Source organism: Nerophis ophidion, linkage group LG07, assembly GCF_033978795.1.
Source record: "Nerophis ophidion isolate RoL-2023_Sa linkage group LG07, RoL_Noph_v1.0, whole genome shotgun sequence".
NCBI lineage: Eukaryota > Metazoa > Chordata > Actinopteri > Syngnathiformes > Syngnathidae > Nerophis > Nerophis ophidion.
This window is the reverse complement of record NC_084617.1, coordinates 39,673,028-39,687,658: the sequence shown is the minus strand read 5'-3', so window position 1 is coordinate 39,687,658 and position 14,631 is coordinate 39,673,028. Positions and strand designations below refer to the sequence as shown.

General features: G+C 44.2%; 2 protein-coding genes across 12 annotated transcripts in view; one reads left to right on the top strand and one right to left on the bottom strand.

Annotated features, from left to right (window-relative positions):
• The window catches only part of LOC133556337 (bifunctional methylenetetrahydrofolate dehydrogenase/cyclohydrolase 2, mitochondrial-like), a 143,765-nt gene that overhangs the window by 19,178 nt on the left and 109,956 nt on the right, over window positions 1-14,631 (top strand). Inside the window, exon 1 of one of the 2 annotated variants that reach the window (XM_061906163.1) lies at window positions 7,645-8,087. The exons of the other annotated variant lie outside the window; for it this stretch is intronic. The gene's annotated coding sequence lies outside the window, so the exon portion shown is untranslated. Of the gene's footprint in view, window positions 1-7,644; window positions 8,088-14,631 lie in introns of those variants that run through there. 2 annotated transcript variants of the gene reach the window in all.
• slc20a2 (solute carrier family 20 member 2) overlaps window positions 1-14,631 on the bottom strand; it is a 205,630-nt gene that overhangs the window by 165,343 nt on the left and 25,656 nt on the right. Inside the window, exon 2 of one of the 10 annotated variants that reach the window (XM_061906150.1) lies at window positions 6,375-6,473. The exons of the other annotated variants lie outside the window; for them this stretch is intronic. The gene's annotated coding sequence lies outside the window, so the exon portion shown is untranslated. The remainder of the gene's footprint in view (window positions 1-6,374; window positions 6,474-14,631) is intronic. 10 annotated transcript variants of the gene reach the window in all.

Genomic DNA, 14,631 nt, shown 5'->3' with positions numbered 1-14,631 from the left:
AATGAATTCTTCCTTCATTCGCTACCAGATTCGCACCTTCTCTACCTCGTATTACCACTCGCACCACAGCTAATGTTTCCCATGCTGCTACCCCTCTGCTCCCCGAGGGCGTATACGTATGTGACGTATGTAAGAAGGTGCGCTTGCTGTCTGTGAGAAGGAGAGACAAGAAAGAGTGGGAAGAGCATGTAGTGTAATGCCGGCAGTATGCTCGAATGCTCGAATATCACAATATAGTCATTTTCTATATCGCACAGAGACAAATCCGCGATATATCAAATATGTTCATATATCGTCCAGCCCTACGAGGCCACAAAATGTGTATAGTTTTCTTTTGTAAAAATAAACAATATATTTGTCCTTATTTTGCTTGATGTTGCTACTTTTTTCCCAAATACTTTTAAAATAACCCATGGCCTGAGCGATGAAATCATGACTCAGAGTCATAGGAGCCCTAGGTCTTATCAAACAAATATAAAGGAGAGGGGAAGAGCGGGAACTAAATTAATGTCATCACTCTGTTCCATATGTTAAATGCGATTGCCTGGTAGTTTAGCAGTCAGCCTCGTCCTTAGCATAGCCAACGCCATATCAGCGTCCAAATAAGAGAATCTCTGTGTGCAGCTCCCAGAAGTTGACCAGTGAACACTGCATTGTAGCTCTCAAGGCCTGAGAGGGTGAAACTGAGCCAAAGACGTGCAGATAAAAAAGATGCAAGGCGACAAATGCATAATTGTTTCCTGTAATGTTGCTTTATGCTGCAACATTTTCTTTTGAAAGACAAAACCCTCAATAGCTTGACATTTCTGTCTCTTTCCACAGCAAAACTGACAAGAAGCCTGTGTGACTAAAAACTGACACTATTTACGATAGACATAAACAAAACCTAAAAACTGTGAAGTTGGCACTTCGTGTAAATCGTAAATAAAAACAGAATACAATGATTTGCAAATCTTTTTCAACCTATATTCAATTGAATATACTGAAAACACAAGATACGTAACGCTCGAACAGGTAAACTTTGTTATTGTTGGCAAATATTAGCTCAATTGGAATTTGATGTCTGCAACATGCCTCAAAAAGCGGGCAGGAAATGCAAAAAAGACTAAGAAAGTTGAGGAATGCTCATCAAAAACTTTTTTGCAACATCCCACGGGTGAAGAGACTAATTGGGAACAGGTAGGTGTCATGATTGGGTATTAAAGCAGCTTCCATTAAATGCTCAGATATTCACAAACAAGGATGGGGCAAGGGTCACCACTTTGTGAACATATGCGTGAGCAAATTGTCCAACAGTTTAAGAACAACATTTCTCAACAAGCTGAAGAAGAATTTAGGGATTTCACCATATACGGTCAGTAATATCATCAAAAGGTTCAGAGAATCTGGAGAAATCACGTAACCACTGCACATTGATTGCTTGTGAACTTTGATCCCTCAGACGGTACTGAATCAAAAAGCGACATCAGTGTGTAAAGAACATCACCACATTGGTTCAGGAACACTTCAGGAAAACCACAGTCAGTAACTACAGTTTGTCGCTACATCTGTTAAAACTCTACGATGAAAAGCGAAAGCCATATATCAACAACACCCAGAAACGCCAACGGCTTCGCTGGACCCGAGCTCCTCTAAGTCGGACTGATGCAAAGTGTAAAAGTGTTCTGTGGTCTGACAAGTCCACATTTCAAATTGTTTTTGGAAACTGCGGATGTTGTGTCTTCTGGGCCAAAGAGGAAAAGAACCATCCGGACTGTTATAAGCACAAAGTTTAAAAGCCAGCATCTGTGATGGTATGGGGGTGTATTAGTGCCCAAGGCATGGGTGACTAACACATCTGTGAAGACACCATTAAAGCACCATTTAAGTACATACAGGTTTTGGAGCAAAATAGCATAGTGTTTTTCATGGACGCCCCTGCTTATTTCAGCAAGACAATGCCAAGTCATATTCTGCACATGTTACAACAGCGTGGCTTCGTAGTAAAAGAGTGCAGGTACTACACTGGCCTGCCTGTAGTCAAGACCTGTCTCCCATTGAAAATGTGTGGCGCAATATGGAGCCTAAAATACCACAACAGAGACCCAGGATTGCTGAACAAATGAAGCTATACATCAAGCAAGAATGGGAAATAATTCCACCTGAAAGGCTTCAAAAATTGGTCTCCTCAGTTCCCAAATGTTTACTGAGTGTTGTTAAAAGGAAAGGCCATGTAACACAGTAGTAAAAATGCCCCATTGCAAACTTTTTTGATATCTGTTGCTGCCATTGAATTCTAAGTTCATGATTATTAGCAAAAAAAATTAAGTTTCTCAGTTCAAACATTAAATATATATTTTTTTGCATTCTATTCAATTGAATGTAAGTTGAAAAGGATTGCAAATCATTGTATTCTGTTTTTATTTACGATTTACACAACGTGCCAACTTCACTGGTTTTGGGTTTTGTACTTATTGCAGTCATTCAAATTGAATGATGAAGAAAAGCTGAGGGGAGACTTTTTAAAGGCCTACTGAAATGAGATTTTCTTATTTAAACGGGAATAGCAGGTCCAATCTGTGTCATACTTGATCATTTCGCGATATTGCCATATTTTTGCTGAAAGGATTTAGCAGAGAACATCGACTATAAAGTTTGCAACTTTTGGTCGCTAATATAAAAGCCTTGCCTGTACTGGAAGTGGCAGACGATGTGCGCGTGACGTCACGGGTTGTGGAGCTCCTTACATCCTCACATTGTTTACAATCATGGCCACCAGCAGCGAGAGCGATTCGGACAAAGAAAGCTACGATTTCCCCATTAAATTGAGCGAGGATGAAAGATTCGTGGCTGAGGATAGTGAGAGTGAAAGACTAAAAAAAAAATAACAAAAAATAAAAAAAGAGGCTCCTCTCTGAGCTGCTACCTTACCGTGGTAGAGGAGTTTGCGTGTCCCAATGATCCTAGGAGCTATGTTGTCTGGGGGTTTTCATGCCCCCTGGTAGGGTCTCCCAAGACAAACAGGTCCTAGGTGAGTGATCAGACAAAGAGCAGCTCAAAGACTTCTATGGAATTACAACGAAATGAACCCAGATTTCCCTCGCCCGGACGTGGGTCACCGGGGCCCCGCTCTGGAGCCAGGCCCGGAGTTGGGGCACGATGGCGAGCGCCTGGTGGTCGGGCCTGTTCCCATGGGGCCCGGCCGGGCACAGCCCGAAGAGGCAACGTGGGTCATCCCTCCAATGGGCTCACCACTCATAGGAGGGGCCATAGAGGTCGGGTGCATTGTGAGCTGGGCGGAAGCCGAAGGCAGGGCACTTGGCGGTCCGATCCTCGGCTACAGAAGCTAGCTCTTGGGACGTGGAACGTCACCTCACTGGGGGGGGAGGAGCCTGAGCTAGTGCGCGAGGTAGAGAAGTTCCGGCTGGATATAGTCGGACTCACCTCGACGCACAGCAAGGGCTCTGGAACCAGTTCTGTCGAGAGGGACTGGACCCTCTTCCACTCTGGCGTTGCCGGCAGTGAGAGGCGACGGGCTGGGGTGGCAATTCTGGTTTCCCCCCGGCTCAAAGCCTGTACGTTTGAGTTCAACCCAGTGGACGAGAGGGTAGCTTCCCTTCGCCTTCGGGTGGGGGGACGGGTCCTGACTGTTGTTTGTGCTTACGCACCAAACAGCAGTTCAGAATACCCACCCTTTTTGGGTACACTCGAGGGAGTACTGGAAAGTGCTCCTCCGGGTGATTCCCTTGTCCTACTGGGAGACTTCAACGCTCATGTTGGCAACGACAGTGAAACCTGGAGAGGCGTGATTGGGAAGAATGGTCGCCCGGATCTAAACCCGAGTGGTGTTTTGTTATTGGACTTTTGTGCTCGTCACAGTTTGTCGATAACAAACACCATGTTCAAACATAAGGGTGTCCATATGTGCACTTGGCACCAGGACACCCTAGGCCGCAGTTCCATGATCGACTTTGTAGTTGTGTCATCGGATTTGCGGCCTTATGTTTTGGACACTCGGGTGAAGAGAGGGGCGGAGCTTTCTACCGATCACCACCTGGTGGTGAGTTGGCTGCGATGGTGGGGGAGGATGCCGGACAGACCTGGCAGGCCCAAGCGCATTGTGAAGGTCTGCTGGGAACGTCTGGCAGAGTCTCCTGTCAGAGAGAGTTTCAATTCACACCTCCGGGAGAACTTTGAACATGTCACGAGGGAGGTGCGGGACATTGAGTCCGAGTGGACCATGTTCCGAACCTCTATTGTCGAGGCGGCTGATTGGAGCTGTGGCCGCAAGGTTGTTGGTGCCTGTCGTGGCGGTAATCCCAGAACCCGTTGGTGGACACCAGCAGTGAGGGATGCCGTCAAGCTGAAGAAGGAGTCCTATCGGGTTCTTTTGGCTCATAGGACTCCGGAGGCAGTGGACGGGTACCGACGGGCCAAGCGGTGTGCAGCTTTAGCGGTCGCGGAGGCAAAAACTCGGACATGGGAAGAGTTCGGGGAAGCCATGGAAAACGACTTCCGGACGGCTTCGAAGCGATTCTGGACCACCATACGGCGCCTCAGGAAGGGGAAGCAGTGCACTATCAACACCGTGTATGGTGCGGATGGTGTTCTGCTGACTTCGACTGCGGATGTTGTGGATCGGTGGAGGGAATACTTCGAAGACCTCCTCAATCCCACCAACACGTCTTTCTTTGAGGAAGCGGTGCCTGGGGAATCTGTAGTGGACTCTCCTATTTCTGGGGCTGAGGTCGCTGAGGTAGTTAAAAAGCTCCTCGGCGGCAAGGCCCCGGGGGTGGATGAGATCCGCCCGGAGTTCCTTAAGGCTCTGGATGCTGTGGGGCTGTTTTGGTTGACAAGACTCTGCAGCATCGCGTGGACATCGGGGGCGGTACCTCTGGATTGGCAGACCGGGGTGGTGGTCCCTCTCTTTAAGAAGGGGGACCGGAGGGTGTGTTCCAACTATCGTGGGATCACACTCCTCAGCCTTCCCGGTAAGGTTTATTCAGGTGTACTGGAGAGGAGGCTTCGCCGGATAGTCGAACCTTGGATTCAGGAGGAACAGTGTGGTTTTCGTCCTGGTCGTGGAACTGTGGACCAGCTCTATACTCTCGGCAGGGTTCTTGAGGGTGCATGGGAGTTTGCCCAACCAGTCTACATGTGCTTTGTGGACTTGGAGAAGGCATTCGACCGTGTCCCTCGGGAAGTCCTGTGGGGAGTGCTCAGAGAGTATGGGGTATCGGAATGTCTTATTGTGGCAGTCCGCTCCCTGTATGATCAGTGTCAGAGCTTGGTCCGCATTGCTGGCAGTAAGTCGGACACGTTTCCAGTGAAGGTTGGACTCCGCCAAGGCTGTCCTTTGTCACCGATTCTGTTCATAACTTTTATGGACAGAATTTCTAGGCGCAGCCAAGGCGTTGAGGGGTTCCGGTTTGGTGGCCACGGGATTAGGTCTCTGCTTTTTGCAGATGATGTAGTCCTGATGGCTTCATCTGGCCGGGATCTTCAGCTCTCACTGGATCGGTTCGCAGCCAAGTGTGAAGCGACCGGAATGAGAATCAGCACCTCCAAGTCCGAGTCCATGGTTCTCGCCCGGAAAAGGGTGGAGTGCCATCTCCGGGTTGGGGAGGAGACCCTGCCCCAAGTGGAGGAGTTCAAGTACCTAGGAGTCTTGTTCACGAGTGGGGGAAGAGTGGATCGGGAGATCGACAGGCGGATCGGTGCGGCGTCTTCAGTAATGCGGACGTTGTATCGATCCGTTGTGGTGAAGAAGGAGCTGAGCCGGAAGGCAAAGCTCTCAATTTACCGGTCGATCTACGTTCCCATCCTCACCTATGGTCATGAGCTTTGGGTCATGACCGAAAGGATAAGATCACGGGTACAAGCGGCCGAAATGAGTTTCCTCCGCCGGGTGGCGGGTCTCTCCCTTAGAGATAGGGTGAGAAGCTCTGCCATCCGGGAGGAGCTCAACGTAAAGCCGCTGCTCCTCCACATCGAGAGGAGCCAGATGAGGTGGTTCGGGCATCTGGTCAGGATGCCACCCGAACGCCTCCCTAGGGATGTTTTTAGGGCACGTCCAGCTGGTAGGAGGCCACGGGGAAGACCCAGGACACGTTGGAAAGACTATGTCTCCCGGCTGGCCTGGGAACGCCTCGGGATCCCCCGGGAAGAGCTAGACAAAGTGGCTGGAGATAGGGAAGTCTGGGCTTCCCTGCTTAGGCTGCTGCCCCCGCGACCCGACCTCGGATAAGCGGAAGATGATGGATGGATGGATGGAAAAAAAAGAGGGCAGTGGGAGCGATTCAGTGTTTATTAGACACATTTACTATGATAATTCTGGAAAATCCCTTATCTGCTTATTGTGTTACCAGTGTTTTAGTGAGAATATATAGTCGTACCTGAAAGTCGGAGGGGTGTGGCCATGGGTGTGGTGACCGCCAGTGTCTCTGAGGGAAGCCACGGAGGAGGCAAGAGAGTCACAGCTGCCTCTTTGACAGCTGCAGGAGGAACGACACAAGCTCTGCTCATGTCTACGGTAAGAGCCGACTTATTACCACAATTTTCTCACCGAAACCCGCCGGTTGACATGTAGTAGAGAACCATGTTCGCTTGACCGCTCTGTTCAATAGTAAAGCTTCACCTTCGGGAATGTAAACAATGAAACACCGGCTGTGTTTGTGTTGCTAAAGGCAGCTGCAATACACCGCTTCCCACCTACATCTTTCTTATTCGACGTCTACATTATTAAGTGAACAAATTGCAAAAGATTCATCAACACAGATGTCCAGGATACTGTGTAATTATGCGATTAAAGCAAACGATTTATAGCCTTGATCTGTACTGGAAGAAATGTCCGCTAAAACCCGTGACGTCACGCGCACGCGTCATCATAAGCGTCATCATTCCGCGACGTTTTCAACAGGATACTTCGCGGGAAATTTAAAATTGCAATTTAATAAACTAAACCGGCCGTATCGGCATGTGTTGCAATGTTAACATTTCATCATTGATATACAAACTATCAGACTGCGTGGTCGGTAGTAGTAGGTTTCAGTAGGCCTTTAAGCTTTCTGAAATGGTTTTGATTCATTTAAATGGTGTCCACTTGGAAAAGAAATATCATCAAAGCTGTGATTTCAGTTGTCAGTATTTGTTTGCAGCCTTTTGTGTCAATACTTCTCTCCAACTAAATATGACTTTCGTGATCTGTGAGTGTCTCAAGATGTTCCACCGTATGAAAACATTACTTTTGCAAGTCTGTGGAGAGGTGTCGTCCAAAGCTTTCACACACGCTTTGGTTTTAGCAAGGCGTCAGCGTTGCGAGGAGGTTGAGAATACAATGCTAAAAAGAGGCTTCGGAATCTGATATCTTCCTAAGCCTTAGCCTCTGTCCACACAAACAGAACACTTTTCTATGCTTTTTGACCTTTTGTCCACACTAGGGCTGGGCAATAAAACAATAACAATATATATCGCGATAGACATGTGGTCGATATCAATAGAAAATGGGATCGATAGAACGTTCGATAATTTCACTGAGTTCTGTTAGAAAAAAATAGTAAGAAACGCAGAGCCGGAACCGCACGGCATTCTGGGGGGTGTAGGCAAAGGAAGGGCTTTAGCCTCTCGACATATCACGGCCGAGCCTGAACCGCAAGGCATTCTGGGAAATGCTTACAGGAAAAATTAAAAAAAGCAACGATTGATTGATACATTTATTAGTATATTGCACAGTACAGTACATGTTCCGTACAATTGACCACTAAATGGTAACACCCGAATAAGTTTTTCAACTTGTTTATGTCGGGGTCCACGTTAATCAACGAAACGGGAATATGAGTGCGGCAGCACGAGAGGAAATTGTAAATAAAAAAGGAAACGTCACGTCACCAGTTTGGCAGTATTTTGGATTTTTTAAGTCCGATACGAATCAGAGGAATACTGTCTGCAAACTTTGCAAGGTCGTCGTCCCGACCAAGTCTTGGAACACGACAAACTATTTTACCACCTAAGCCGCTCTCACCCGCTGGAGTACAGCAGCAAAGAGCCACAACATCAGCCGGTGCAAGTGGAACAGCACCGAAGCGGCAACAACAGACCACCATCGAGAGGTACTCGGCAGCAGTGCCATACGACAACAATTCAAAACGTTATAAAGAAATATCTGACGAAGTGGTGTATCAATTAGCGAAGGACATGCTACCGCTCAGCATAGTTGAGAAGTCTGGGTAAGCATTTATTTAATGTCAATATTTGCACATCGACCAGTATTTTCATTTATTTGATTATTTTTCTTAATGCTGACCTCGTTCTAAAGGTTAAAGGTTATATTTAAAATAAAAGTATTTAAATTCAGCCTTTTTTCTCCTGGTCTTTATTTAGAATAGTTTTTTTTTGTTTTTTTTATCAATAATTATCGATATGGACTGATATGAAACACTTATATCGTGATACATTTTTTAGTCATATCGCCCAGCCCTAGTCCACACTCAAACTCCCACTGAAGTTCAGGTGGAAAAAAACTTGCAGCATCTGTGTGAAGACAAGGATGTTTTTTTTTTCATATATTCTTTTTTCTGTTTCCTCTTTAACTTTGTGTCTTTTGATCATTTTACATGTTTAATTTGCAGCTGTTTTCAGGTTTGCTTCCCAATATGATTTTCTGATTTACTAGTATAAATTCTCAAGGGTTCTGATTGGATAGCATGACCTCATTGTTAGTGGTTATACCTGAAAGCGTCACCTTTTCCACATTGTGTTATGTTGCAACCTTATTCCAAAATGGTCCTCAAACATATACACACAATACCTATTAATGACAATGTGAAAAGGTTTTTTAGAATGTTTTGCAAATGTATTTAAGAAACTAAGAAATAACATAGCTATCCACAGCATTTGCCATGTAGCTCAAAAGTCAGCGCAGACATATTCTGTTTTAATTGATCATCCTTGAGATGTTCCAACAACTTAATTGTAATCTACCTGTGGTAAATTCAGTTAGTTGGACATGATTTGGAAAAGCACACACATGTCTATACATCAGAGCTGGGCTAATATTGTGACTCAGGGACCACATTGAGAGAAAAAAAATTTGTCTTTGGGGGCAATGTGTATGTGTGTATAAATTATATGTACACATTTAGCTGTAAAAATCTGCTGTACAGTATGTGTGTTTGGGTCCCTTTTTTCAGGAACACCAATGATCCATCCATCCATTCATCCATCCATTTCCTACCGCTTATTCCCTTTGGGGTCGCGAGGGGCGCTGGTGCCTATCTCAGCTACAATCGGGCGGAAGGCGGAGTATACACCCTGGACAAGTCGCAACTTCATCGCAGGGCCAACACAGATGGACAGACAACATTCACACTCACATACACACACTAGTGCCAATTTAGTGTTGCCAATCAACCTATCCCCAGGTGCATGTCTTTGGAGGTGGGAGGAAGCCGGCGTACCCGGAGAGAACCCACGCAGTCACGGGGAGAACATGCAAACTTCACACAGAAAAATCCCAAGCCACTATATATGTAGCGACAAAATGAATTTAGTGACAGTGGTTTTCTGAAATGTTCCTTTGCCCATGTGGTGATATCCTTTAGAGCAGGGGTAGGGAACCTATGGCTCTAGAGCCAGATGTGGCTCTTTTGATTTCTGCATCTGGCTCTCAGATAAATCTTAGCTGATATTGCTTAACACGATAAGTAATTAATAATTCCGCTGGTAATCACAGTGTCAAAAATAACGTTCAAAATAGAAAACATTCTCATGCATTTTCATCCATCCATCCGGTTTCTGCCGCACCTCTTCAAGAAGTCGCATCAATGGTAAAAAGTGTTTTATTTATTGTTGGTTAGCCTCAGAATAACAATGTTATTAAAAAGAATAAGAAACTTATTATACTCTAAAAATGTTGGTCTTTATTAAAAATGCATGCATATAGTTGTATTCAGTGTTAAAAAAAAAATTATATGGCTCGCATGGAAATACTTTTAAAAATATTTGGCTTGTATGGCTCTCTCAGCCAAAAAGGTTCCCGACCCTTGCTTTAGAGATTGATGTCGGTTTTTGATACAGTGCCGTCTGTGGGATCGAAGGTCACGGTCATTCAATGTTGGTTTCCGGCCATGCCCCTTACGTGGGGAGATTTCTTCAGATTCTCTGAACCTTTTGATGATATTATGGATCGTAGATGTTGAAATCCCTAAATTTCTTGCAGTTGCACTTTGAGAAACGTTGTTCTTAAACTGTTTAACTATTTGCTCACACAGTTGTGGACAAAGGGGTGTTATTCGCCCCATCCTTTCTTGTGAAAGACTGAGCATTTTTGGGGAAGCCGTTTTTATACCCAATCATAGCACCCACCTGTTCCCAATTAGCCTGCACACCTGTGGGATGTTCCAAATAAGTATTTGATGAGCACTCCTAAACTTTATCAGTATTTATTGCCACCTTTCCATACTTCTTTGTCACGTGTTGCTGGCATCAAATTCTAAAGTTAATGATTATTTGCAACAACAAAAAAAGTGTATCAGTTTGAACATCAAATATGTTGTCTTTGTAGCATATTCAACTGAATATGGGTTGAAAATGATTTAGAAATCATTGTATTCCGTTTATATTTACATCTAACACAATTTCCCAACTCATATGGAAACGGTGTTTGTATATATATATCAATCAATCAATCAATCAATGTTTACTTATATAGCCCTAAATCACTAGTGTCTCAAAGGGCTGCACAAACCACTACGACATCCTCGGTAGGCCCACATAAGGGCAAGGAAAATTCACACCCAGTGGGACGTCGGTGACAATGATGACTATCAGAACCTTGGAGAGGAGGAAAGCAATGGATGTCGAGCGGGTCTAACATGATACTGGGAAAGTTCAAGCCATAATGGATCCAACACAGTCGCAAGAGTCCAGTCCAAAGCGGATCCAACACAGCAGCGAGAGTCCCGTTCACAGCGGAGCCAGCAGGAAAACATCCTAAGCGGAGGCGGATCAGCAGCGCAGAGATGTCCCCAGCCGATACACAGGCGAGCAGTACATGGCCACCGGATCGGACCGGACCCCCTCCACAAGGGAGAGTGGGACATAGGAGAAAAAGAAAAGAAACGGCAGATCAACTGGTCTAAAAAGGGAGTCTATTTAAAGGCTAGAGTATACAAATGAGTTTTAAGGTGAGATTTAAATGCTTCTACTGAGGTGGCATCACGAACTTTTACCGGGAGGGCATTCCAGAGTACTGGAGCCCGAAATAAAAACGCTCTATAGCCCGCAGACTTATTTTGGGCTTTGGGAATCACTAATAAGCCGGAGTCCTTTGAACGCAGATTTCTTGCCGGGACATATGGTACAATAAAATCGGCAAGATAGGATGGAGCTAGACCGTGTAGTATTTTATACGTAAGTAGTAAAACCTTAAAATCATATCTTAAGTGCACAGGAAGCCAGTGCAGGTAAGCCAGTACAGGCGTAATGTGATCAAACTTTCTTGTTCTTGTCAAAAGTCTAGCAGCTGCATTTTGTACCAACTGTAATCTTTTAATGCTAGACATGGGGAGACCCGAAAATAATACGTTACAGTAATCGAGACGAGACGTAACAAACGCATTGATAATGATCTCAGCGTCTTTAGTGGACAGAATGGAGCGAATTTTAGCGATATTACGGAGATGAAAGAAGGCCGTTTTAGTAACGCTTTTAATGTGTGCCTCAAAGGAGAGAGTTGGGTCAAAGATAACACCCAGATTCTTTACCGAGTCGCCTTGTTTAATTGTTTGGTTGTCAAATGTTAAGAGTTGTATTATTAAATAGAGGTCGGTGTCTAGCAGGACCGATAATCAGCATTTCCGTTTTTTTGGCGTTGAGTTGCAAAAAGTTAGCGGACATCCATTGTTTAATTTCATTAAGACACGCCTCCAGCTGACTACAATCCGGCGTGTTGGTCAGCTTTAGGGGCATGTAGAGTTGGGTGTCATCAGCATAACAGTGAAAGCTAACACCGTATTTGCGTATGATGTCACCTAGCGGCAGCATGTAGATGCTGAAGAGTGCAGGGCCAAGGACCGAACCCTGGGGAACTCCACACGTTACCTTAACGTAGTCCGAGGTCACATTGTTATGGGAGACACACTGCATCCTATCAGTAAGATAAGAGTTAAACCAAGACAGGGCTAAGTCTGACATACCAATTCGTGTTTTGATACGTTCTATTAAAATATTATGATCGACAGTATCGAAAGCAGCGCTAAGATCGAGGAGCAGCAACATAGATGACGCATCAGAATCCATCGTTAGCAATAGATCATTAGTCATTTTTACGAGGGCTGTCTCCGTCGAGTGATTTGCCCTGAAACCGGATTGAAAGGTTTCACATAGATTGTTAGACGCTAAGTGTTCATTTAACTGCTCCGCAACAATTTTTTCGAGGATTTTTGAAATAAAGGGAAGGTGAGACACCGGTCGGTAGTTTACCATGAGGTCAGGATCGAGGTTAGGTCTTTTAAGAAGAGGATGAATAACCGCTTTTTTGAATGCTAGGGGAACAGTGCCCGAGGAAAGTGATAAGTTTATAATATTTAGCACTGATGGACCTAATAATACAAAGAGCTCCTTGATCAGTTTCCCAGGAAGAGGGTCAAGTAAACATGTTGTTTGTTTTATTCCATTTACACGTTGTAACAATTCCTCTAATGTTATTTCCTCAAAACGAGAGAAACTATTTTGGAGGGCAGTATCCGCCGTATATACAATCGTGTCAGTGTTAATAGAACCCCGTTGTAGCTGGGACGCATTGTCTTTAATCTCCTTTCTAATGACTTCAATTTTCTTACTAAAGAATTGCATAAAGTCATCAGCTGAGTGGGTGGAGCTACTGGAAGGAGTCCCTTGTTGGGTTAGCGATGCTACCGTACTAAACAAAAATTTAGGATCGTTTTTATTACGGTGGATGAGATTTGAGTAATAATTAGCTTTAGCTAAGGTAAGCGTGCGTTTATAAGTTATTAAACCATCACTCCATGCTTGATGGTGCACCTCAAGTTTAGTCGTGCGCCATTTGCGTTCCAGCTTTCTGCATAATAATTTCTGAGCTCTAGTTTCTTCTGTAAACCACGGGGTGCGCTTTTTTGGAGCCTTTTTTAACTTTAGCGGTGCTATGTTATCAATGGTTTCGCGCAGGGCGTCGTTAAAGTTGTTAGTGAGGTTATCAATAGAGCCCACATATTTTGGGAATGGTGCCATTACCGAGGGCAGTAGGTCAGCAAGAGTTGTCGTTGTGGCCGTATTAATGTTGCAATGAAGAATCCTTTTGAGCAGAACACTATGTACGGTTTTACTTATAACAGGAAATACATTTTTAATCCGCAATTTCTCCAGATTCTCTGTACCTTTTGATGATATTACGGACCGTAGATGGTGAAATCCCTAAATTCCTTGCTCGTTGAGAATTGTTGTTCTTAAACTGTTGGACAATTTGCTCACACATTTGTTCACAAAGTGGTGACCCTCACCCCATCCTTGTTTGTGAATGACTGAGCATTTAATGGAAGCTAATTTTATACCCACTCATGGCACCCACCTGTTCCCAATTAGCCTGTTAACCTGTGGGATGTTCCAAATAATTGTATGATGAGCATTCCTCATCTTTCTCAGTCATTTTTGCTACTTGTGTCAGCTTTTTTGAACCACGTTGCAGGCATCAAATTCCAAATGAGCTAATATTTGCAAAAAAAATAAATTTACCAACAATACAATATTCAAATATACATGTAATACACAAATAATATATATAATATCAGAACCACCAGCTGCCTTACTGGAATATTAGTGTCTTTACTTAATGCTATAAGTGATCAAATGCAGCAGTTACTTTGGAATGTGGCTGCAGTCCGCAGAGATTTTCGTTTCATGTGGGGAGTTGGATATTTTCCTTCGGTGCTACAGCGGTAGTTCTCACTGACTGAGGCCGCACTGCAGTGTAATGGTGCGAGACGATCTCGTGAGACCTTGCCACCGGTAGAAAAATGGATGGATGGATGGATGGATGGATGGATGAATGGATCATTATTATCACGGTATTGTTGAAGGTGATCAAAAAGTACTTCTAAACTTAAAATATTTGGTTATTATTATTATTCAAGAATAATAGTACAATAGATAGACACACAATTTACTATCAATGGCAGAATAAGTATTAACTATTTTTCTGGATTCTTGAGGGTCATATTACTTTTGAGTGTTTAAACATGTTAATCTTCTCCCGTTTTAAATTGTAAACGTTTCAGAGTATTTTTAATGATAAAATAAAAAAAGGTTTTGGGCGCATTACTTAACGCAAGTTTACTTTTTGTTGTCCTATTCCTTTGCGTATGGATCGATCACTCGGTTGCAGGATAGCATAGCCTGTAGCTTCAATGTACGTAATTGAATAGTTTGTATTTGTTATGTCTTGTGATCATGTTTTGTTTAATTATGTTCTGCTTTGTTTAAGACTCCATTGTTTCCTGTTTTTGCACTTCATTGTTTGCTTTGTTTCCAGGTCAACCCATTAGTTTTAACCTTCTCCCCATGTCACGCACCTGTTTTCACTAATCACCGCAGTATTATTTTAGCCACAGTTGCCAGGTAGTCAGCCTGGCGACTTTA